At 46.4% G+C, this 23,214-nt stretch overlaps 1 long non-coding RNA gene across 1 annotated transcript; it reads left to right on the forward strand.

The window, feature by feature from the left end:
* Window positions 1-1,597: 1,597 nt before the first annotated feature.
* On the forward strand, window positions 1,598-22,782 carry LOC112651009 (uncharacterized). The gene is made up of 3 exons (XR_003130547.3): window positions 1,598-1,711; window positions 3,053-3,138; window positions 22,653-22,782. It is a non-coding gene; the product is annotated as an uncharacterized LOC112651009 (long non-coding RNA).
* The last annotated feature ends 432 nt before the right edge of the window (window positions 22,783-23,214 follow it).

Consider the following 23,214-nt stretch of genomic DNA (forward strand, 5'->3'; position numbering starts at 1 on the left):
ATTATATATACACAGTGATATTTGTTGCAGTGTTGTTTATAACAGCAAAAGTTTGGAAACAGCCAGTAGGGGACCAGTTAAATAAATTTCTGTTGTTAAGCCACCCAGTCTCTGTGTGGAGCTATGGTAACAGGGGTGGTGGCAGGGAGGACCAAAGTGGAAGGAGGATTTGCGTGGATGTCACCATATGGCCTTTTGTCCTGTGTTTTGTTTTAGGACAAAATGCCGCACCACGAGGTAAATGAGCTCTGCGCCTCAGTTTCCTAGTCTCTAAAAAGGAAACGATTCTAACCTCGTAGGGTTACTATAAGGATTACAAGAGCTGATCTACATCAAGGGCTTCTATCAAAGCCTGGTGCAGAGTGAGTGCTGTCTAAGCTTATTACTCAGGCAGCCACACCTGCCTCTGAGGGATGGGCTTAGCAGCTTCCGGATGGGAGCTCTAGTGGTCAAAGTTCACGCTGCCTGGAGACAGATTATATTATAGGTTATGTTGGAAAAATCAAGTCAAATAGGAATACATCAGAGATGGTTCTCTAGAGGAGACAACCAAGGATTGTGGGCAGGGCCGGCAGCCTGTTATACTGGTGGCTCTCCAAAGAGCCACACCTGCTGGTCTTCATGTGTGGATCTGATTTAATCCGTAGCAAGTTGCAGCAGAACTCCCTGTTAAGACCTGTACTGCCCACACCAGGGGCAAAAACCCCAACCAGGCCAGCTCTTCCATTAAACCCTTGGAAAAACAGCTGATGTTAAAGGCAGCAGAAGAAAGAAACAGGAGAGACAAAGGTGCCACTTCCTTGTAAGGCCCTTCCCTGGGGGCCCCTTTAGCTTCCGCCCACAGTTCATTGACTAAACCCAGCCACAAAGCACACCTAGCTGCAGCGGGAGTTGAGAAATGAAGTCTTGAAGCTGGCAGCATTGCTGCCCTGAGTAAGATAAATCCTGTGGGTGATGAAAATGTTCTGGAACTGGATATAGTGGTGAGGGTTGTGCAACCTTGCGAGTGTACTAAATATTGAATGGTACGCTCTAAAGGGGTGAATTTTGTTGTGAATGTTATCACAATTTTTAAAAAATTGGACTTCTGTTACTAAGGAATAAGAAGAGAATGAGTATCAGAGGGAAGCAACCATCAGGCTGCCACACCTGCTTTTAAATTGCAACCACTTAGTTGCATTAGGTCTTTCTTGGCTTCTGGGCACCGGGGCAGGGGGATGGGGCACATGATTGGCAACCCAGGTCATGTGCACACTCTATAGCTGGTGGGTTGGGGTCTGGGGCTAGGAGAAGCTGGCTAGACATACAATTGTCCTGACATTGGCAGGTAGGATTTAGGTAGGAAGCTTCTGTAGAGCAAGGCATACCTGTGTTGGCCCTAGAGGGGGATGGGATTACTTCCTGATACCTGAAGCAGCTGATCACCAGTGGGTTTTGGGACAAACCAGTATTGGTAGGTGGTCAGGATACAATCCTGACTTAATGAAGAGAAAAGTGAACTCCTGGCACCCTCCCCAGTTTTCTCGGGGCAGTCATAGATGGAGCTCCACTATTTACCTTCCCCATTTCATGACCACTTCTGCATTGTTCTCTCCACGGTCCAGGCCAAGCCAGGTGTTTGCTTTCAAACTGGATCTGTCCGCTCTTTGTAAACCACACTCCACACCGAGGACGGCTCTGCTCCTGAGATCGCCAGGCACGTTTTGTCTAGGTGGGCCTGCATTTCCTCTGCACTCCAACTTCCATGAAATATTACCCAGGTAGCCTGGTGCAGAGACTACAAGGGGTGTGGCCAGCATGTGGCTTCCTTCGCTGCCTCCCCTGCCCTGTGGGTCCCCGGAGGCCTGAGTCCTGCCCAGGAGCCCCGAGCTTGGAAAGAGCAGGGCAGGGACCAAGGAAGGATGAGGGAAAAGAGAGGGTTAAAGTCTGTACAGGGTTTTCCACTGGATGAAACCAGGGTGGAGGGTCTGCCAAGAACAGGTCAGGTTCAAAACAGGAAACCCCAGGGTAGTGATAAATGGACACTTCTCTGTAGACTTTACATGGATCCCTAGGGAAAGTGCTGGAACTGATCTCATTCAAGCCTTTTTTTTTTTTTTTTTTATAAATCACATTGAAGAGGAAGTGCACAATGAGCTCTCCAGGTTTGCCAGTGACACTAATCTTTTCCAGGGGCTGAAATGCTAAGGTGATGGGGGTGGAGGAAGGAGGCTGTAGGAAGCTCCTGCTACATTTTCTGGGAGGGGCAGGAGGGAAGTGTCATTCTGAGAGGGCAGAGCTGGGCTCTACTGCCCTGGGGTCCCTCAAGCTCCACAAATACATTTCCTGGGGGGTACCTGCAGCAACCAGCATCGGGTGTAGGCCGTCAGGGAGAGGTGGGACAGAAGGACCAGCATCCCTGGCCCACCTGCAGGCCCCTGTGACCACCGATTTCCTCCTGGCCTGTACACAGAGGCTGTGCCTCTCTGGCTCCCCTGCCTTCATAGAATTCCTTCGAGAACTGCCACCTTTCTCTGCTTCTGCAGTGCTTGGTTCCGGGGTCACCTCCACCGGGGCTCTCTGATTCCTGCCAGTCCCTCCTGCCTGGGGCACGAATTGTTGATCTTCCCTAACTTCTGCCCTTAATCCTTCTCTGCTCCGATGAAGTGTGGTGTGAGCTCAGCCTGTCCCCGACCTGGGTGCCGCATCCTCTGCCCTCAGAGTCTTCCCACTCTGTTCCATAGACCCCCAGCCTGCCCTAGTACTCCCCCCTCTTGCCCACCCACTCCCCTCCCACAGGGGAGCCCCAATGCAAAGCACATTTCCCTCCAATCCTGGCTGATGCTCAGCATCCTGCCGGTTCTCTGACAGGGGCCCTCTGATCTCACCTTCCCTGAGTCCCTCATTCCCACTGGCATCTTCAGTTTAGCCTGCTCTTAATTCAGATATGCCAGCTTTGCTTCACTTCCTGTTGGCACTGCCCCCACCACCAACCTCCACAAATGGTTCTGATTCTTGTTTTCAGGCACCACAACCAAAGATACAAAATGTTCCCCTAATGTTTACTTTCCAGGCACCAGGAAATCAACCAGCCAGGTCTGGTCTGCACGGACTAAGCAGTTATCAGAGGATTCATAGGAAAGAGAAAGCCCTCTAAGGGTAAGAGATTTGGCCCTGCTACATACCTTAATCACAGGAGATTAAGCTGGAGCCTTTTGAGGGGCAAACTTTCTTTTTCCCTCCCTCTTTCTTCTCTCTCTCTCTCTCTCTCACAACACAGGCAGAAACACAGGCAGAGGGAGAAGCAGGCTCCATGCAGGGAGTCCGATGTGGTACTCAGTCCCTGGTCTCCAGGATCACCATCTGGGCCGAAGGCAGCGCTAAACCACTGAGCCATTCAGTCTGACCTCTTTTTCTTTTTTCTTTCCCTCCTTCCTTCCCTCCCTCCCTCCTTCCTTTCTTGATTTTATTTATTCATGAGAAACACAGAGAGAGGCAGGGACATGGGCAGAGGGAGAAGCAGACTCCCTCTGGGGAGCCTGATGTGGGTCTGGATCACACCCTGAGCCAAAGACAGACACTCAACTACTGAGCCATCCAGGTGGCCTGAGGCGCAAACTTTTTAAAGTTTAAATTGTTGGGAGGGCAACCAATGAAATAACTGGTTCAGGCAGGGATCCTCAATGAGTACCAAAATCATTCAGTAAAAATTAGTTGAGAACAGGATAATTGCATGGTGCCTAACCCCACAGAATCACTTGCTAATCACAAGGGCGGGGCGGGGGGGGGGGAAGCTTTATAAAGTAAAAATCTGTGATCAACAGATTTGTTGCTAATTTGTGACCAAATTTAGCATCATTATTAGAGGGACATATTATGGGGTTCCTGATGTCACATGATGTGAAATGTTCTTGCCCCAAATGTTTAATCTTAATCTATTCATCTAAATTTTTCAACCATGGTTCTGGGAAAGAAATAAGCCCAGTGACCTAAAGGCATCTGTATTAGAGTTCTCTAGAAAAACAGAACCAATAGGGGAGTGTGTGTGTGTGTGTGTGTGTGTGTGTATCAGATTTGTTAGAAAGAACTGACTCCTGCAATTATGGGGACTGAGAAGTCTAAGGAATTACAGTTGGCAAGCTGAAGACGCAGGAGAGCCGATGGTATAAGTTCCAGTCTGAAAGTCAATAGATTTGAGCCATAAGAAGAGCCAGTGTTTCCTTTCAAGTCTGAAGGCAGGAAAATAATAATGTCCCATCTCTTCAGCAGTCTGGTAGGAGTTCGTTCTTACTCAGTGGAGGGTCAGGTTTTGTTCTCTTCAGGCCTTCAACTGATTGGATGAGACTCACCCACATTAGGGAGAGCAATCTGCTTTACTCAGTCTACCAATTCAAATGTTAATCTCATCCAGAAACACTCTCATGGCAGCATCTAAAATAATGTTTGACCAAAGGTTATGGGCACAGAGGAGGACACTTGATGGGATGAGCACTTAAACTATATATTGGCAAATTGAATTTAAATAAAATATTCTATAAAATAAGGTTTGACCAAAATTCTGGGCACTTTGTGGTCCAGACAAGTTGACATATACAATTAATGATCTCAGCTTCCTTTGTATATAATGAATTAGTTTCTCCTTATGAATCTAGAATTGTTTTAGTACAGATGAACCCCAGTTGAAAAAGCCCAGTTGAGGAAATAAAGGGATAGAGGGACAAGTTAAATGGCATACAAAGAAACAATCAGAAAAATCCAGAATGTGGGTTTTCAAAAACAACTAACTACAAAACAACTAACCCGGTTTCTTTAAAAAGTCAATGTCAAAAATTAAATGGTGAGAGAGATTTTTCTGGGATAAAAGAGACACAGTAACCAAATACAATTTGTGAACCTTGTTTAGATTCTGGTTCTATAAAAAAAGAGCTATAAAATGTATTTTGAGGGAAATCTAAATATGGACTAGATATTGGATGATATTAAGAAATTACTGGAGGTGACTGGGTGATGGACATTAAGGAGGACACATGATATAATGAGCACTGAGTGTTATATAAGACAGATGAACCACTGATCTCGACCTCTGACATCAGTAATGTGTTATATGTCAATTAGTTGAATTTAAATAGAATTAAAAATATCTAAAAAAATTAATATAGGGGCATCTGGGTGGCTCAGTTGGTTAAGTATCCAACTGTTTTTTTTTTTTCTAGATTTTATTTACTTATTTCAAAGAGAGAGTGTGCATGCATGCATAAGCAGGGGAGGGGGAAGGAGCAGAGGGAAAGTGAGAGAGAGAATCCCACAGTCCTGAGATGACCTGAGCTGCAATCAAGAGTAGGATGCTCGGGTATCCCTGGGTGACTCAGCGGTTTGGCACCTGCCTTTGGCCCAGGACGCAATCCTGGAGTCCCCGGATCGGATCAAGTCCCACGTCGGACTCCTGGTATGGAGCCTGCTTCTCCCTCTGCCTGTGTCTCTGCCTCTCTCTTTCTCTCTATATATCTATCATGAATAAATAAATGAATAAATCTTTAAAAAAAAAAAAGAGTAGGATGCTCAACTGACTGAGCCACCAAGGCACCCTTAAGTGTCCAACTCTTTTTTTTTTTTTTTAAGTGTCCAACTCTTGATCTCAGCTCAGGTCTTGATCTCAAGCCCTGTGTTGGGCTCCACACTGGGCATGGAGCCTATGAAAAAAGAAAGAAAGAAAGAGAGAGAGAAAGAAAGACAAATTACTATAAAATTTCTTAGATGTGAAAATGGCACTATGTTTATTTTTAGGAGGTACATACTGAAACATGTGGAGTGAAATAGTTCTAAAACTTATTTTCAAGCAATTTAGCAACCCTCCCCCACCACGTGTATACAGGTAAAACAAAAGTGGCAAAATGTCAACAATGGTGAAGTTTAGGTGATAAGCATACAGGTGAGCATTATGGTATTCTTTCAACTTTTCTATGTTTGAACATTTTTGTAATGGGGGTACAACTGGGTGGCTCAGTCAGTTGGACATCTGCCTTCGGCTCAGGTCATGTATCCAGGGTCCTGGGATGGAGCTCTGAATTGGGCTCCCTGCTCAGCAGGGAGCCTGCTTCTTCCTCTCCCGTTGCACCACCCCCCCCCACCTCCCCCCCCCCATTGCTCTGTCTCTCTCTCTCTCTCTCAAATAAGTAAATAAGATCTGAAAGAAAAAAAGAAAAAGAAAATAATAAGCTGCTGGGAGTGAGGCTGAAAGTAGTGGACACCTGGTGAATCTGATCATTCACAGGCGTGAGAGGGGTCAGGAATGTTAGACTTGGAAAAAATCTCTTCATTCCATGAGGCTCAGAGTAGTATTTTGGGCCAAATTGTGTCCCTCCCACCCCCACTCCAAATTCATATGTGGAATCCTAACTCCCAGTAGCTCGCATGTGACTTTCTTTAGGGATGGGGCCTTTTCAGAGGTAATTAAGGTCAAATGAGGTCACTGCGGGGTAGGGTCCTTATAAGGAGAAGAAATTTGCACACTGGAAGGAGAAAAGACAATGTGCTATGAACTAAATATTTATGTCTCCCAACCCTCAAAGTCATGTGTTGGAGCCCTAACCACCCTCCACAAACACTTCACCCCAATGTAATGCTAGTTAGAGGTAGACTTTTGGGAGATAATTAGCTTTCAATAATTAGGTTTAGATGAGGTCATGAGGGTGAGGCCTTGTTATGGACAGGATGTTTGTGTCCTTCAAAATCATCTGCTGAAACTACAGACCCCTCCATGTGATGGTATTAGGAGGTGGAGCTCTTGTGAGGTAATTAGAATTAGATGAGGCAGTGAGGGGAGAGCCTGCATGAATGGGAATAGTGTTCTTATAAGAGACTTTTTTTTTTAAAGATGTTTTTTATTCATGAGAGACAGAGAGGCAGAGACAAAGGCAGAGGGAGAAGCAGGCTTCCTGAAGGGAGCTGATGCAGGACTCGATCACAAGACCTTGGGATCATGACCTGAACCAAAGGCAGATGCTCAACCACTGAGCCACCCAGGTGCCCCCTATAAGAGTCTTGAGATACCTTGTTTCCTCTTCTCTCTACTCTGCCCCGTGAGGATGCCACAAGTTAGCAGGTGCTCTGTGACTTGGAAGAAGGCCTGGTCAGAATGTGCCCAACACTGGCACCTTGTGCATAGCCTCCCAGCCTCCACGACTGTTGTTCATAAGCCCCCCAGTGTGTGGTGTTTTGTGACAGCAGCCTGAGCTAAGACAGACAGTGGTAATCCTCATGATGGGATTACCACTCTTCTAAGGAGAGGAGGAAGCAACAGTAACCCTCTCTACTGCTCAAAGACATTGTGAGAAGCCACCTCTGAGCCAGGAAGAGGGCTGTCACCAGAAACTGACCATGCTGGCACCCTGAATTTGGACTTGCGGCCTCCAGAGCTGTGGGAAAACAGATATGATGGCAGCCCAAGCACACTAGTGCATGCTATGAAGACCACTGTGTATAAGCCAAGGAGAGAGGCCTGAGGAGAAACTATCCCCACCAACACCTTCACCTCAAATATGTAGTCTCCATAACTGTGAGACATTCCTGTCATTTCAGCTACTTCATTCAGCCCTAGCAAACTAATACAAGTATCATGCACCATTGTTTACACTTCCTTTAAAAAAGACACAGCTCTCACACAGGAAAAAGAGTTCGCATGAGGCAAAGTTCATACTCTTCTGTGCTTTCCTGTGGTTAGGACAAGATAAGTTGGCAACTAGAGGCCAGCCACCTGAGAGAGAGCAGAAAGTGGAGTGGAGACACGCCCATGGGAGCCACTTGGGGCTACCACAGTCTTCCACTTTGGAATCTTGACCATGGTCATAGAATTTGCTTTTTAATAATTGTTTCCTCTTATTCTCCCATGATATTAATAGAGTTATATTTGGGGTTATTTTGTTTTTTAAAAGTTTTATTTTTAAATAATCTGTACACCCAATGTAGAGCTTGAACTTATAACTCTGAAATCAAGAGTCACATGCTCTACTGACTGAGCTAGCCCAGGTGCCCCAATGGCGTTGTACTTTGTAACCAGGCTTCAAGGTGAAAAAGTTGCATGCAATATTTGAAAGTAAGTTTTTCCTGTGGGAGTAAAGCCAGGAATGGCCAACATTTAAGAGACAAGGTCTGGGATCCCTGGGTGGCGCAGCGGTTTGGCGCCTGCCTTTGGCCCAGGGCGCCATCCTGGAGACCAGGGATTGAATCCCACATTGGGCTCCCGGTGCATGGAGCCTGCTTCTCCCTCTGCCTGTGTCTCTGCCTCTCTCTCTCTCTCTCTGTGACTATCATAAATAAATAAAATAAAAAAAAATAAACCTCTAAAAAAAACTCTTAAAAAAAAAAAAGAGACAAGGTCTGTAGAAGCCAGTCACTCTGAGGGCATGCAAGCAAGTCTTTGAGAATGGCATTGTGGGGGGAGCCGTGGCTCTGGCTTGGACAGACAAGAGCACAAATCCTCCCTCTTCCAAATAAGAGTGCGAGACTCTTTAATCAGTGCAATTTGTAGAGCTTGTTGGGGTCACACTCTTATCATCTGTAAAATGCACAGAATGCCACGTAGCTGGCAGGGACACCAGCAGATCAGAGCCATTGGATTCAGAGCCTGGGAACAATGACTGGACATAGCCGACGGTAGCTGTTACCACTGCTGCTATTTATTGGGAACACCTAATAAAAGGTGGCGGAAATGCAGCGTAAGGCAAGTAGAGGCAAATATAAAAGAAAGCTGCCATATACTTAGGGTAGTTAAAATTGTAGAAACGGAAAGTAGAATGGCTCCCAGAGGCAGGGGGAGGGAAGAGATGGGGAGTTATTGTTTAATGGGTATAGAGTTTCAGTTTTGCAAGATGGAAAGAGTTCTGCAGATGGATGGTTGTGACAGTTGCTCAGCAATGTGAATGTACTTAATGCCACTGAACCGTACACTTAAAAATGGTTAAGATGACAAATTTGTTGCGTATGTTTTTTTACAATAAGGAAAAAAAAAAAAGGAAAAAAAAAGCTACCTTATTAGGTAGGATAGCCCATTAGATAAAAATAGGGGAATGTTTAAAAGGCCAACAATGATAAGCCATTAAAAAATGGATAGATTTGGGCAGCCCGGGTGGCTCAGCGGTTTAGCGCCGCCTTCAGCCCAGGGCATGACCCTGGGACCTGGGATCAAGTCCCACATCAGGCTCCCTGCATGGGGCTTGCTTCTCCCTCTGCCTGTGTCTCTGCCTCTCTCTCTCTCTTTCTCTCTCTGTGTGTCTCTCACGAATAAATACATAAAATCTTTTTTTAAAAAATGGATAGATTTGAAAATGTATAAAAATGTAAACTCTACAGGGCAATTATTACTCCAAACAAAGTGAGATGACAGAAAACAAACTGGGAGAAATGTTTTAAATGTCTATCAAACAGAGCTCATTTCCCTGCTGAAGAAAAAGAAGTGCCTGCGTTAGGAGAGTGGCCTGCAAGAAATCTAGAAAAGAGGAGGCCTACAGAATATGAATTGTGTAGACTCTCCAGGGGCCTTCCAGGGGCGCCCATGGCCAGGCAGGTTGGTGGGACAGTCAGTTCCTCAGGCTTCATAATGTCCCAGCTCAAATATCTCTCAGCAGCCTTTGGATTTTATGCTGAGATTTGTTCAAACACATAAGTGTTTACTAAATGATAACATATATTAGAGAGTATTAGTTTGCTTGAGCTTCCATAATAAAGTATGGGTGGCTTAGAGCAGTGGACATTCTACGGTTCTAGAGGCCAGACGTTTGAGATCAAGGTGTCAGCATGGCCAGACTCCCTTTACGTGCTCTTGAGAGGATCCTTCCTTGCCTCTTCCTTACTTCTGGTGGCCCCAGGTGCTCCTTGGCCTTGAGCAGCATAACTCCCCCAGCCCCTGGCTCTCCTCATCTTAAAGGGACACCAGTCATTAGATTTGGGGCACATCATCTATCAAGGATGATATCCTCTCAACATTTTTAACTGATTAAATCTTAAAGGACCCAGTTTTCAAATAAGGTTACATTCCGGAGTTCTGGGTAGGTGTGAATTTTTGGTGGACACTATTCAACCTACTACATAGAACTGTTTTAGTTGCAAATTACAGAAAACCCCATCTAAGTAGCTTAAGTAAATAAAAATGATATTGGGACAATTGACAGAGAAGTCTAGGAATATGCAGAATTTCAAAAATGGCATGACCGAGGAGCTCAGTTTCTCTCATTCAGATCTGTCTTTTGCTGTGTTGGCCTCATTCTTAGGTTTCCATCTTGTGGCTTCTGGCAGTTCTATTCTTGTATCATCCTTACTGGTAGCAACCCTAGTAAAAAGTACCTAGTACCTCTGCCTGAATAGTATCAGCAAACATTTCATGGATATCTTTGGCTTTGAAGGTTTCATGCCCATCTTTAAACCAATCACTGTGGTCAGGCGTGAGTCTATACCTCAGCTCTAGAGCTAGGGGCAGATTCAGTCCCAGTGAAAGCACACAGGATGAGGGGGGCAGTTTCCCCAGAGTGAACTTGGGGTACTGTTTCCAGAAGCAGGAGCAGGTGCTAGGTAGTAAGAAGTATAACCATTCACTACTATGTTGGTCTTCCTCCAATGTCAAAGAACTCCTGAGAGACAACTCTGGTTTTCAGGTCTGTGTTCCTGAGCCCTGGATAGTAGCAGGCCCTCAAATATGTAGTTGCTGAGTTGTTTTGAATTTTTGACATAATGTAGTTTCTGAAGGCTTTATCCACTATAAATCTGAGACTCAGTTCCTGAGCCAAGGTGACTCCACACCATTGAGACACTGCCCTTTGTAAAACCCAATCTAGGTATACCAGTTGGCCATCTGTTGTGAAATGATTCTTAAAAACTTCCATGAAAGAGAACTGAGAAGAAAGGCTCATGTTTGGGTCAACACGGCAGCAGAAAAACACAAGTAGTAGGAGAAACTAAGGAAGAAACACATTTCTATTTTCCGTGTTTGTCCCAATACACACACACAAACCTCCATGTCTGCAGGGGTGGTGGAGTATTGCTATTCTCATATACCCTAGAGCCCTGGTGGAGAAAACAAGATTCTGGGTTTAGGCATATGTCATCCAGTGGTTTAGGCTTGAAGTGTTGTACCTTAAACAGCCGCCAAGGGGCCTAGTATCCCAGGCACCAAAAGAGCCGGTGGCCATAGAGTAAAGTCAGACAGCCCTTTAGCTAGATGGAGCTGGACTCTGTAACCACACCATGGGGTTTAATTTGCTGACCTAGATGGAGTTTGCAGCCCACAAAACCTCATACCACAGCAAAGCTTTTCTTGTGCTGAGACAGCTGGCTGGGTGTGATGTTGCAATGACTCAGTTCTTAGTAAAGGGTCTGAAGAAATTAGGGGCAGAGCTATAGCCCTAAGACCACAGCCCCAAGAGACCTTCCTGTTTATTCCAGGGTGAGAGAAGGGGAACCTTCTGTTTGTGGGCACTGGTGTTTCACCAGAAGGGATGAGGCTGGGGCTTTGGCTTTGAGCTGTATATACATGGTCCACACATGACGGTCAGACAATTATACTTAGATGGATCATTCAGACTAAACCACACAGGCCAGTGCATTTTTGGAAAGTGGTCTACAAACTATGTGAATCAAGTCTTATTTCTCCTTGACTTCCATTTTGAAACTGGGATTAGGTTTACAGGAGGAAGCCCATTTCAATAAAATTAGGGTTGAAAACTTTGGGTTCTGAGGATTTCCCATTAAACATAGCAGATTGAACATGTGCATAAGCCCCAGCCTCCTCCCCAAACCTCACTAAAATGTGAGTAAAGAGATTTAAAAAAAGAAAAGCCTATACCTTTAAGAGAGGTAAGAGCAGAGACAGGGAGGAAAAACAAATCCTAGCTGAAGCCTATTGATGTTCAAGAGAAATAAACTTTGGCTATATCTCCCTACTGTGAAGTATGTATCTAATAATAAATTGTTCAACATTGTTACATGGGTCAATGTTCGCTGAAATATTGGTTGGTACACTTTTACATAAATTTATGCTCTAAAAAAGAACACATTTTAGAGTGTGTGGGTAGAAAGAAGGGGCAGGGGATTTAAATACATCCATGTGAGTTTATAATATTTTAGAATTTATTTTTATAGTATTTATAGTAGATATTTATAGTATTTAGTGTTATAAGTATAAAAATAGTATTTAGTGTTTATAGTAGTTAGTATTCATATTTCCTAAAATATATTTAATGTTTTAGTGTTTGTATATATTTATGTTTAGTATTTAGTATTAGTAGTATTTTTAATAATATGGTGTTAGCATTTAGTATTTTTCAACCCTAGTGTTGTGTTAGGATCACCTTATTAAAAATGGGAATGCTTGAGGGGCACGCCTGGGTGGCTCAGTCTGCCTTCAGCTCAGGTCATGATCTCAGGGTCCTGGGACTGAGTTCTGCACCAGGGTCTCTGTTCAGCGGGGAGTCTGCTTCTCCCTCTCCCTCTGCTACACCCCCTGCTTATGCTCTCTTGCACTCTCTGTCAAATAAATAAATAAAATCTTTAAAAAAAAAACAGTGATGCTCGGGGCACTTGGTTGGTTAAGCGTCCAACTCTTGATTTCCGCTCAGGTTGTGATCTCAGAGTCTTGGGATCAATCCCCAAGTTGGGATCCATGCTTAGCTGGAGCTTAAGGAATCACAGTGATCACATTCACTACATTAATTTTTTTTCCTTTCTTGCTCTTTCTATAGCTATATTTTTTTTTCCTGAAAGAGCTGAAAGTAGATTTCAGACATCCTGACATTTCACCCTTGTTGTGGGTTGAGTTACATTCCCCCGAAAAGACAGGCTGAAGTCCTAAAGCCTGGTGCCAGTAAAGGTGACCTGTTCATAAGCAGCACCTTTGCAGGTGTAATCAAGTTAAGATAAGAGCATCCTAGAGTAGGGTAGGCCCTAAATCCAATAACCAGTGTCCTTATAAAGAAAGATTAGAAGCCACAGACACACTACGGAGGACATGTGACTGTGGAGACAGAGAGAGGAGTTAATGCTGTCCTAAGCCAAGAACAGCAAGGATTGCCAGCAATCCCCCCAAAAAATGTAGGAAGAAGCAAGGCAGGATCTTCCTCAAGAAACCTCAGGCAAAGCACAGCCCTGCCATTATCACCTATACAAAAACTAACAATAATTTTATAATATCCGATCTGTAATCAAAAGGATCCAGTTGTCCTCCAAACATCTTATGTAGATTTTTTTTCTTCTTTGAGCAGAATCTGATCACAGTATCTTATATATTCATTTGATTGTTACATCTTTCTAGCTTCTTTTATTCTAAAGTAATCCACCTTTTTTTTTAAAGGACATTGATTTTTGAACTATTAAAGAAAAAATTATGCTTGAACGATAAGGGAGACTTCAAGATTATTGTAATAAGGGAGAGAGATTGGGCTCAACTCTGAAACAGGGACAGGTGGGGATTTATAGCCAAAGAGCAGGAGGAGGGATCCCTGGGTGGCGCAGCGGGTTAGCGCCTGCCTTTGGCCCAGGGCGCAATCCTGGAGACCTGGGATCGAATCCCACGTCGGGCTCCCTGCACTTCTCCCTTGCCTATGTCTCTGCCTCTCTCTCTCTCTCTGTGTGTGACTATCATGAATGAATAAATAAATAAAATCTTAAAAAAAAAAAAAGGAGCAGGAGGAGGGGGTCAGTGGATAGACAAAGGGCAGATGTCAAGAGGAGAGGGTAGGGGGATTCTTACTACACTGACCTGATGTGACTCTTGCTGAAGGCAGGTCAACAGTGTAGACATCAACGCTGGGGGATGAGGACCTTGATCAGAAGTCAAGGATGGTCGGATGTCAAGGGTGGGGGATGATTTAGCAAGATTCTTTGCCAAGATTGGCTGGGCAGGCCCAAGACAGAGTGGGGACCAAGGTCAAGACCTCATTAAAAGATGTTTGGAGGAGCCTGACGCGAGTCTGGCCAAGGAGAGAGCCTTTGTCATGGGTCAGTTGTCTTATAGTGTGTTCCACACTGTGAATTGGTAGTCTCGATTCCTCTTGGTATAATTTAACTTGTTCCCCTATGTCCTTCTTTCCTGTACACTGGAATGTAGACACGAGGCTGGGTTAGACTCATGTTAGCTATGTTGGCAGGAATAATCCACAGGTGGTATTGTGTTGTTCATATTCTATTACATCAGCAGGTGCATAACTGTTGCATTGTTGGTGATGCTCAGTTTGATGGCTCAGCTAAGATGGTGAGCCCCAGATCTCCCTATTGTAAAGGGAAATTTCCCCCTTGGTGACACATAAGTCATCTGTGGCAATGTGAACATCTTACTCTCTACAGATTATCTTGGTGTAAATCACTTATTTGATTGGGGGCTGTAAAATAGTGATTTCCAATTCTATTATTCCTTCCATTTTTATTGGCTCTTTCTCTTCCTGTCCCTTATAGTGATTTTGAGTACTCACTATGAACACATGGATTTTGTTTTATTCGCGATGCTACCAAATGTAGTCATTATTAATTCTGATGCTCAAAACTTCCCAAATGTGGCCATCAAGAACCCCTTTAATGTCTCCTATGTTCTTGAACACTTTCTAGTCTTTTGGCACAATTTGATGCCCCAGTTTCATTTTCCCAGCCCCCAAACAAAATCAGCCATTTTTCCAAGGACAGAAAACATGGTCATCCTTCTCAATTATCCCAAAATAAGGTGTCTGTTTCCTTACCTATTTAAAATAAGCTTCAGGGGCACTTGGGTGGCTCAGTTTGTTGGGCGTCTGCCTTCAGCTCAGGTCATGAACTCGGGGTCTGGGATCGAGCCACACATTGGGCTCCTTGCTCTACAGGGAGGCTGCTTCTCCCTCTGCCTCTGCCCATCGGTCCCCCTGCTTGTGTTCTCTCTCTCTCTCTGTCAAATAAATAAAATCTTAAAAAAGAAAAAAAAAACTTCAGAATAGCTAATGGTTCTTAGGTGCTGTGTGCTCTCCACCAAGTGTTTTCCATGCATTGCCTCATTTAATTCATGGGCCAAGTCTTTACGGTAAATACTTTTACTTATCCCCATTGTACAAATGAGCAAACTGGGCTTTGGAGAAGTAAACTGCATAGGGCCACTCAGCTAGCAAGTGGGGGAGTTAAAATTGGAACTTACATAATTCTGACCCCCAAATCAAGCTTGGAACCACCATGCCGTATTGCTAATTTTGCTACCCCAAAAAGAAAGCTAATTAAAAAGAACAGAACCTCATGATATCTACAGTTAAACAAAAACCAAAACCCTGCTTGAAGATGACAGGCATTAGGCAAAATTTGAAGAAGGGAGTCCTTGAGAAATCTAGTACCTTTTCATGCATTCTAAATTGCCAATAATCACAATTTAGGATAACCCAGGTCAGGGCTGGAATGTGATGAGAAAGCTTTCTTACCACTCCACGAGAAGCCTTATCATGGAATGAAATGGAGCAGGGACTTTGGACCAAGTTAGTGTTAAAAGCCTTTCAAGCTTTTCTCACACCTACCAGCGGGTTTTCTCTGCTGGTAGCTTTTCTCACACCACCAGCAGGGTGGTCTATTCAGAGCTTAAGCTGTCCAGGCTGATGGAAGGGAGAGCAAGGGGAGGGAGGGGGGGAGGGCTGCTAGGACTATGTGTCCTGCCTCTCCTGCCCCGGGGTGCTGGGAAGGGAGAGGGGGAACTGCCTGGATGAAGGGGCCCCTTTTTCAAATCTGCACGAAGGTGCCTTAGGCTCCCAGGGGCCCTATCTGAGCAAAGTTCTTCCTGTATGAAGCTGACTGTTCTGGGTTCAAGGGCGAGTGCCTCCCTATTACCACTTCATGGGAGAAAACTTCCTCCTTCCCACAGGAATTGCCAGTTGTAGTTATTAGCCTAGGTGTAACCTGAAATTTAAACATCATTACAGTTCTCTTAGAGCGAAGAGCTAAGGTTGGCCCTAGCAACCTGCCAGTTAGTTTCCTGCTTTCCTTCTCAGGAAGAGAATCTTTGGCCTTTTTTACTCCTCTTGCCCTTTGCCTCTTTGACCTTAGCATCCAATTGAGCCTGGGGTGGTTTTTAGTGAGGAGGCTGCACCCAGGACACCAAGTCTCCAGCTTGTTCTCCTCCCTGCCACCCTGCCCTAACCCCGAGTCTATGCCGGGGCAGCAAGAGGCACCCGAGTGCCCCAGGGGTGCTGAGGGGTAACAGGGAGTGGTAGGTGGGGACCCATTAAGATAAGGAGGAAGAATAAACAGAAGCAGATGTGCCTTCAGCCCAGATCCCCAGCCCACTGAAAAACAAACGGATGGCAGCTGGTCTCCAGGGCAGAGCCTGGCTTCCTTGGAGCTAGGACCTGGGTTGGGTTCCTCAGCCCTTCTCTCTCCACTGGACCTTGTTTTCCTTCCCTGGGGACAGGCCAGAGGAGCTTTCTCCCCACACAAGACAAACCAAATATATTCACACTCGATCTATTACCAATGCCAATGACTCCTGTCCATTTTAAAAGATGTCCAGTCATTCTCCTGCATGTACCCTTCTAGGCTGAGATTAAAAAGGCTGGAGGTGACTTCAATCCCCTGGAGTGATGGTCCCCTAAAGTTATAGGGCCCCCTTCCAGAAGATGGACTCTCCAGCTCTAAAATCCTCTGGCTCCCTGGGCTGTTTTGGGCTACACCCTCCCCCAACAAGGGATCAAAGCAATAGAAAAGTCTGGACGTTAAGGGTGGGCAGGACTGGGGCGGAGGCTAATGATGCCTTGGGGCCCTCCTCCATCATTCTACAGTGATGATTCCCTTTCAAAAGGGACCCTGGACTGACTTGAAATTTTTAGTTTTTAACATTACCTAAATAAGTGCAAATGTAAATAATCCTAAAATCGAAGGAGGAAGGAAGAGAGGAGCCAGACAGATCTGCTGTGACCCACTGTGGTTCTAGCTTCTGCTGGGCGAACCCTGGGCTCAGAGAACACTGCCCCCACTTCTGTCCCTCCAGCCTGGGGGTGGCAGTGGCTTCCTGCTGTTGTTTATCTCTGGTTTGCCTCACCCTCCCTGCTTGGATTCTGGATTCTTCCATCCTGGCAAGCCTGAGGTGGGAGGCAGTGTTTCATAAAGGTGGGAAGTGCAGGGGTCTTAGGTGGGATGCCCCAAAGCCAATTATAAGAGGGAGATTTGCATGCAGAGAGTTTATTGGGGAGCATGCCCCCCAGCAGTAGCTCTAAGAGTGAGGAGAGCAGGATTGGGCTGAGGGAGATGCAGACAACAGCTGTAACAAAAGCTCTGAAGCCAGGATGGCCATTCAGAATTGTCCCACATTGGAGCAGGGGACTGGATTCTTTGTACTCCTTCCCCCAGCCCAGCAGGGCTGAGTTGGATTGGGGTCACCCCAGGAAGGGGCCCGTGTTGGACGGGGTGGCTCCCTTCAGGCAGGGCTGTTCCTGGGGAGGGACTGACTGTGAGCTCTCATCAGCCTCAAAGGGGAACCTGGGCAGAGGCCACAGCGTCTGCTTCAGGCTGCAACTTCCTAGTTATGTGACCTTGACCTACTCCCTTATCCTTCTTGAATGTGTGTTCAGCATCCTGACCTGTGAAAAGGGAAATGGTGAGGATCAAATAAAACCATGTTCCGTAGGGGAGGGAAAGCCTCCAGCCCGCTCCTCTGCTGTCATCTGTTTGGTTGAGATCCAGGACACCGGTCCAGCCACGTTTATGAGGGATGGGGCTCCGGTGCAATAAAGGGTCATGTGCCCGGATGCAGCCTTTTCCCCCACTTCTTGCACTCAGGGGCTGGGTGGACTGTGCTCTCCTCACTGGGGGGTGGAACGAGGAAGCTGAGCAATATCCACTTGGGGGCTGGCCTCCCTGTCCTCCCTCTTGCTCCTCCCAGGAGCCCTGATCTGTGGGGACTGCTTGGGGCGCAGGGGAGTGACAGCTCTGGATCCTGGGCATCCTGAGCTCCGTCCTATCATTGAGCTCCGTCCTATCATTGAGCTCAGAGCCCTGCCCTGCGGTGGTGCATCAGGCTCTGTGCTGTAGCACAGTGCCCCAAATTTCTTCAGGGCCCACCTGGTACCTATGGAGACTTGATATGAATTAGAAAAGGTCCCCCGTGGGCAGACACAGCCTTGAGGGTGCTCCGTTTAGCAAATAGTGCCTTTGTGCAAACTAGAAAAGGCCCCCTGTCTTCCCTGTGCACGTGAAGTGCAGTGCACAACCCAACCTACGGGGTGACCCTGAATGAAGGCTCCACTTGATGCCACAGGCTCCTCACTCTTGCCTTGCCAATTTGCACATTTTGTGTGATTTGTGTGACTATTATGGACAGTCAAGATATGCCACAGAGCTTCTCTTCCCACATGTCAAACACCTTTCTCTGCCTTAGAGCCTTAGATGCTGCTTCCTGTGACGGCATCCGTGGATTCACTGGGTCCTGGAACTGCAAGGGATCACAGATTACTAGTCATCGCTGAGTGACAGGGACACCACATCTGTTCCATCGGGACAGACTCCCAGTCACAGAAGCACCCCAGCCCCATGTCTGTCCTCCTGGTCTCCCCTGCTTTCCTCAGAGCGCGTCTAGTAACTTGGTCGCCCACAGACGTGGACAACAGCATCCTGTAAAACATGTCGCTGGAGAGGTGGTGTGGGTGGAGCAGGAGTCAGGAGCCAGACGACTTCAGGCTGGATTTAGCCCGATTTATTTGATTCAGAACCCAGTGTTGACTCTCATGACTTCTCTTGAAAAAGTGTGCATGGTCACAGGGATTCCTTATGACGGGAGCCGAGCAGTGTCTTCCTCAGCAGAACTGTAGCAGAACTCCTTAACTCCATATTCATGGGGAAATGATGGGTTCCAGAATCAATCAGCCTAAGGTTGAATCCTGGATCACTTATTGGCTGTGGGGCCTTGACAAGTTATTGCTTTGTGCCTCAGTTTCCCCATCTGTCAAATAGGATGGGGAAATAAGAGTACCGACAGGGTTGTTGTAAGGATTAAATGAGTAAGGACTGACAGCCGCACACGGTACATGATGTACGTTAGCTGTTGTAATGACAACAGATGAGTTCCCAGGGAGTAGACACGTAAAGTTTCCGCAAACATCATTTCACTGTCTCGTGAGCCCCAGATTCCCAGCAATAGATTGTAGCTGGCCTAGGAAACCCCACGTCGGCAAGGTCACTCTTTGAGGGGTGAGGGCCTGTACCCCTGAGCAAGGCTATCTTCCACACTGCTCCTGGGGTACGGGGTGGGGGGGCAGCTTTGCCTCCTGGTCTTGTCCTGCCTCGAACTCGGTCCCTGCGGGGGGTATGGAGGGAGGCCCTGTGAACAGCTAGCTACACTCCCCGTCTGCTGCTTCTAAGAGCACATCCTGACATCCCAAGGCATTCCTCATTTCTCTTGTAAGTCGTTAAAATCTGTCAACAGCAGTCTTCCACAGCATCACTGGGCATTTTTATTTCCTGCCTGACTCCTGCTTGGGGTAATGAGTTCCATGAGCTTACTTACCACCCACAGAGTGAAGATTTTTCTTCTGTTCTTCCTGCAAGTAGTTCTCTCCAGCTTTAAGCAGAGCACCCTAGTCTGGTTCAGGATTTGGGGAATGGATTCATGACCACCCTAACCATAGTTTCGTGATCGGACAGGAGTTATCTCCTCCTCCCCCTCCCCCTCCTCTTTTTTTTTTTTTTTTAAAGATATCTTTCTTTTAGACAGCGTGCACCAGAGGGAGAGCATAAGCAGGGGGAGGGGCAGAGTGGGTTTGGGGCTCAATCCCAGGACCCTGAGATCATGACCTGAGCCGAAGGCAGACACTTAACTGACAGAGCCACCCAGGGGCCCCAGATGTAATTCCTTTTTAGCTTTTATCTTCCCAGATAGAAGAACCCTCAACATTATTACTCTGTATTTTTTGGTAGTTTCTCTATTGGCAATGTTGACTGGCCCTTTTTCTGAGTTCCCATGGTATAGCAAGCGTGCGGGACAGAAATTGCTCCCCAACCACGCATTGACCCTGTGCCACATTCTATTATACTTGGATGCGGCTCCAAGTACCAAATGAGAATTTCACTTCAATATATGCAGACGGCAGTCATTTTGTTGAAAACTGGAACAAGAGGGTATTGGGACTTGGTGAAAGAAAAGAGAGTCAAAGCAGCAAGCAGAGCACACACAGAGGATTTTGGCCTAGAGGTGTGGGAACAGCACAAGAACGTGAGATCTCAGAACTCTGACTCAGAACTCCACCCCAGAGCTGCTGTCCACAATCCAGCCCTTGGCCCCTCACCCCAGTGCTGGGGGCTGGGCTATATCAGCCAGAGGGGTTACCTTTTCCTGGTTCACATAATGACGACCCATGGCCCAGCAGCAGTCCTGCTCAGTGTGGGGCAGCTGTGTCCTCTAGACAGCGAGAGCAGAAAAATACAGGCCAGAGCTAGGCACTGGGTCCTGCTACTCTGCCGTAAAGTTTTCATCGTCATCCAACCAGGGAGTATTTATTGAGCATATCTGTGTGCAGCCCCACTTTAAGTGTTGAGAAGGTAGTGGTGAATAAGACAGACACGGTTCCTGCTCTCACGGAGCTTGCACTGTAGTTAGGCCGGGGAACAAGTCAACAAAGTCAATTTAGACATCTCAGGCGTCACAGTGGTCTAGGTCAGAATTGGCAGACTGTGGCCCTCAAGTCAGGTCTGGCCTTGGCCCAGGCCTATGAGCTAAGAACGAGTTATATATTTTAAAGGATTATAAAACGAAATAAAGAGACCCTTAGGAAGCATGCCAACCCTAATTATCTACTATTTTTCTTTTCATTTTACTTTTTTTGAATATTTTATTTATTTATTCATGATAGACACAGAGAGAGAGAGAGAGGCAGAGACACAGGCAGAGGGAGAAACAGTCTTCCCTCAAGGAACCCGATGCAAAACTCGATCCCGGGACCCTGGGATCACGCCCTGAGCCAAAGGCAGACGCTTAACCACTGAACCACCCAGGTGTCCCTATCTACTATTTTTCTTGGCAGAAAAGTTTGCCAGGTGCTGGTCTAGCCAGGGACTCGAGGCTGTAAGGTGGTCTGGGGACACATCCGCTGCCTCCCCAGCACCCATCTGAATCTCTCAAATACATGGTAGCCTTGAGATTTGGGTGGCATGGGGCTTTCACGGCCTAAGCCTAATTAGGGTCCTTTGAGCAGGGACTGGTTCAGGATCACACCAATTAGTGTGTGGGATTCTCCTGGGCTAAGGGCGGGACTTAAGTTAGGTGAGTGCAGGATTTCCCTTTTGAGTGTTGAAGTACAAGAAACTCTCTTTCTGGATGAAGTAGGATATGAATGAGAAGCTAGAGATTGCTGCAGCCAGTCTGCTAACATGAGGATAATGGATAAAGGTGACCTATTGAGGGGAGCCCCCAGAGAATCAAAGAGAAAAGGATCTAGGGCCCTGATTATACCCTGCCTGGTGCCTAATTCGCTTCTGAACTTAATCGCTTCACAGCCTACAAATTCCCGTCAATGTTTAAGCCAACTTGGGTTTCTTGTTTCTTTTTAACCAAAAACTGATAGAGATGGTCAGGGAAGAAGGAGAAGATGTTTGAGCTGAGACACGAATGGGAGCAAAGACGATATGGGAGAAAAACCTTCCAAGCAGAGGAAAATGTAAATACAAATACCCCAAGATAAGTACGAGCCAGGCCCATCTGAAAAGTGGCAAGGTCCATGAGCCATGGGGGAAATGATGTCCTATGAGGGAGATGAGTGGGCCAGGTCTTGGGTGCCCATGGAGAGGAGCTTAGCTTTTGCTCTAAATACAACAGAAAGCCACTGTTAGTTTTTTGTTTTTCTTTTAACTATTTTTAATTTATATACAGTATAGTACACAAGGCCCACAGGCACAGTTTGATGAACTTCAACATGTGCACACATACCCATATATCTCCATCACTCAGGTCAAGAACAGTTCCAGCCCCCACAGGCCATATATGTAACTTAAAATTTTCTGGGAGCCACATGTAAAAACATGTACAAAGAAACAGGTGAAATGAATTTCAATAATGTTTATTTGATTTAACTCAGGGGATCCAAAATACACTTTTTTAAAAAAGATTTTATTTATTTATTGATGAGAGAGAGAGAGAGGCAGAGACACAGGCAGAGGGAGAAGTAGGCTCCGTGCAGGGAGCCTGACACGGGACTCGATCCCGGGTCTCCAGGATCACACCCTGGGCTGAAAGCAGCATTAAACCACTGAGTCACCCGGGCTGCCCCCAAAATACGCTTTTAACACATAATCAGTGTTAGAGGTGTCCCTGAGCTCTTACCGTTCCTGAGTCTTTGAAATCCAGTGTTCAGTGGACGTGGACAGAACCTTGAAATGTAGCCACATTCCAAGGGCTCCACACCCACATATGGCCAGTGGCTACCGGGGTGGGGGGGTGGGGGGGTGCCCATCTAGAGAGGAAGGAACTGAAGCCAACGCGGCCCATTGATCAGAACAGAAGTCATGTAAATATAAGCCGCTGACCTTTCTCTATTTAGAGTACTGACTTTCTCACTTTATTTTAGTCCCCACCCATTCTCAGTTCCCCAACCCTATATTCCTCTAGGGTCTTCTTTCTACTCAACACAGCATTTTCCTACCGTGAGCACTTTTAGTTCCGTTCTGGGCTCCCTTATGAATGGAGTTGTCTTTCTGCCCCTTCTCAGGCAATATGAACATCTCAGTGACAGGTTCCTGACCTGGCCGATGATCCACCAATTCAGATGAAAGTCGTGCTACACCTGTGTGTTCCAAACCCGGCCGATCGTCCAAACCATGTCAGGGTATTCAAAACAAAACAAATAGCGCACATCTAGGACCTCCTGAATCCCAACCCAGAGACGTGCTCAGTGATGTGCGTTTTTAAAAAGCTTGACGTGGGAGAAAGATGGTGAGTGCTCAAGTGACAGTCCTCTAGAAGCAAAACTCATTTTAACAACGTTGCCATGGCCATGGGAGGGGTGGGTGTTTCTGTTTCCTCAGGGGTGGGAGTGGAGGAGGTGGAGGCTTCAGAGGTCCCCCTGGGTGTAGCCCAGCCCAGGACAGGAAAAAACATCTGTAGTGGGCAACCAATAGGAGAGGAGATAGAGGACCCCAGATCTCGAGTGGCTCTAACCATAAGTATGGATCAGGAAGCAAGTCACAGTGACCCATCTTCACCCCCCCCCCACCCCCCCCCCCGGCATTCTGTTCTTACCTCCAGTGCTGGCTTTCCTGGCAGTCACTCAA

The sequence above is a fragment of the Canis lupus genome, chromosome 16 (genome assembly GCF_003254725.2).
Source record: "Canis lupus dingo isolate Sandy chromosome 16, ASM325472v2, whole genome shotgun sequence".
In the NCBI taxonomy this organism is placed as follows: Eukaryota; Metazoa; Chordata; class Mammalia; order Carnivora; family Canidae; genus Canis; species Canis lupus.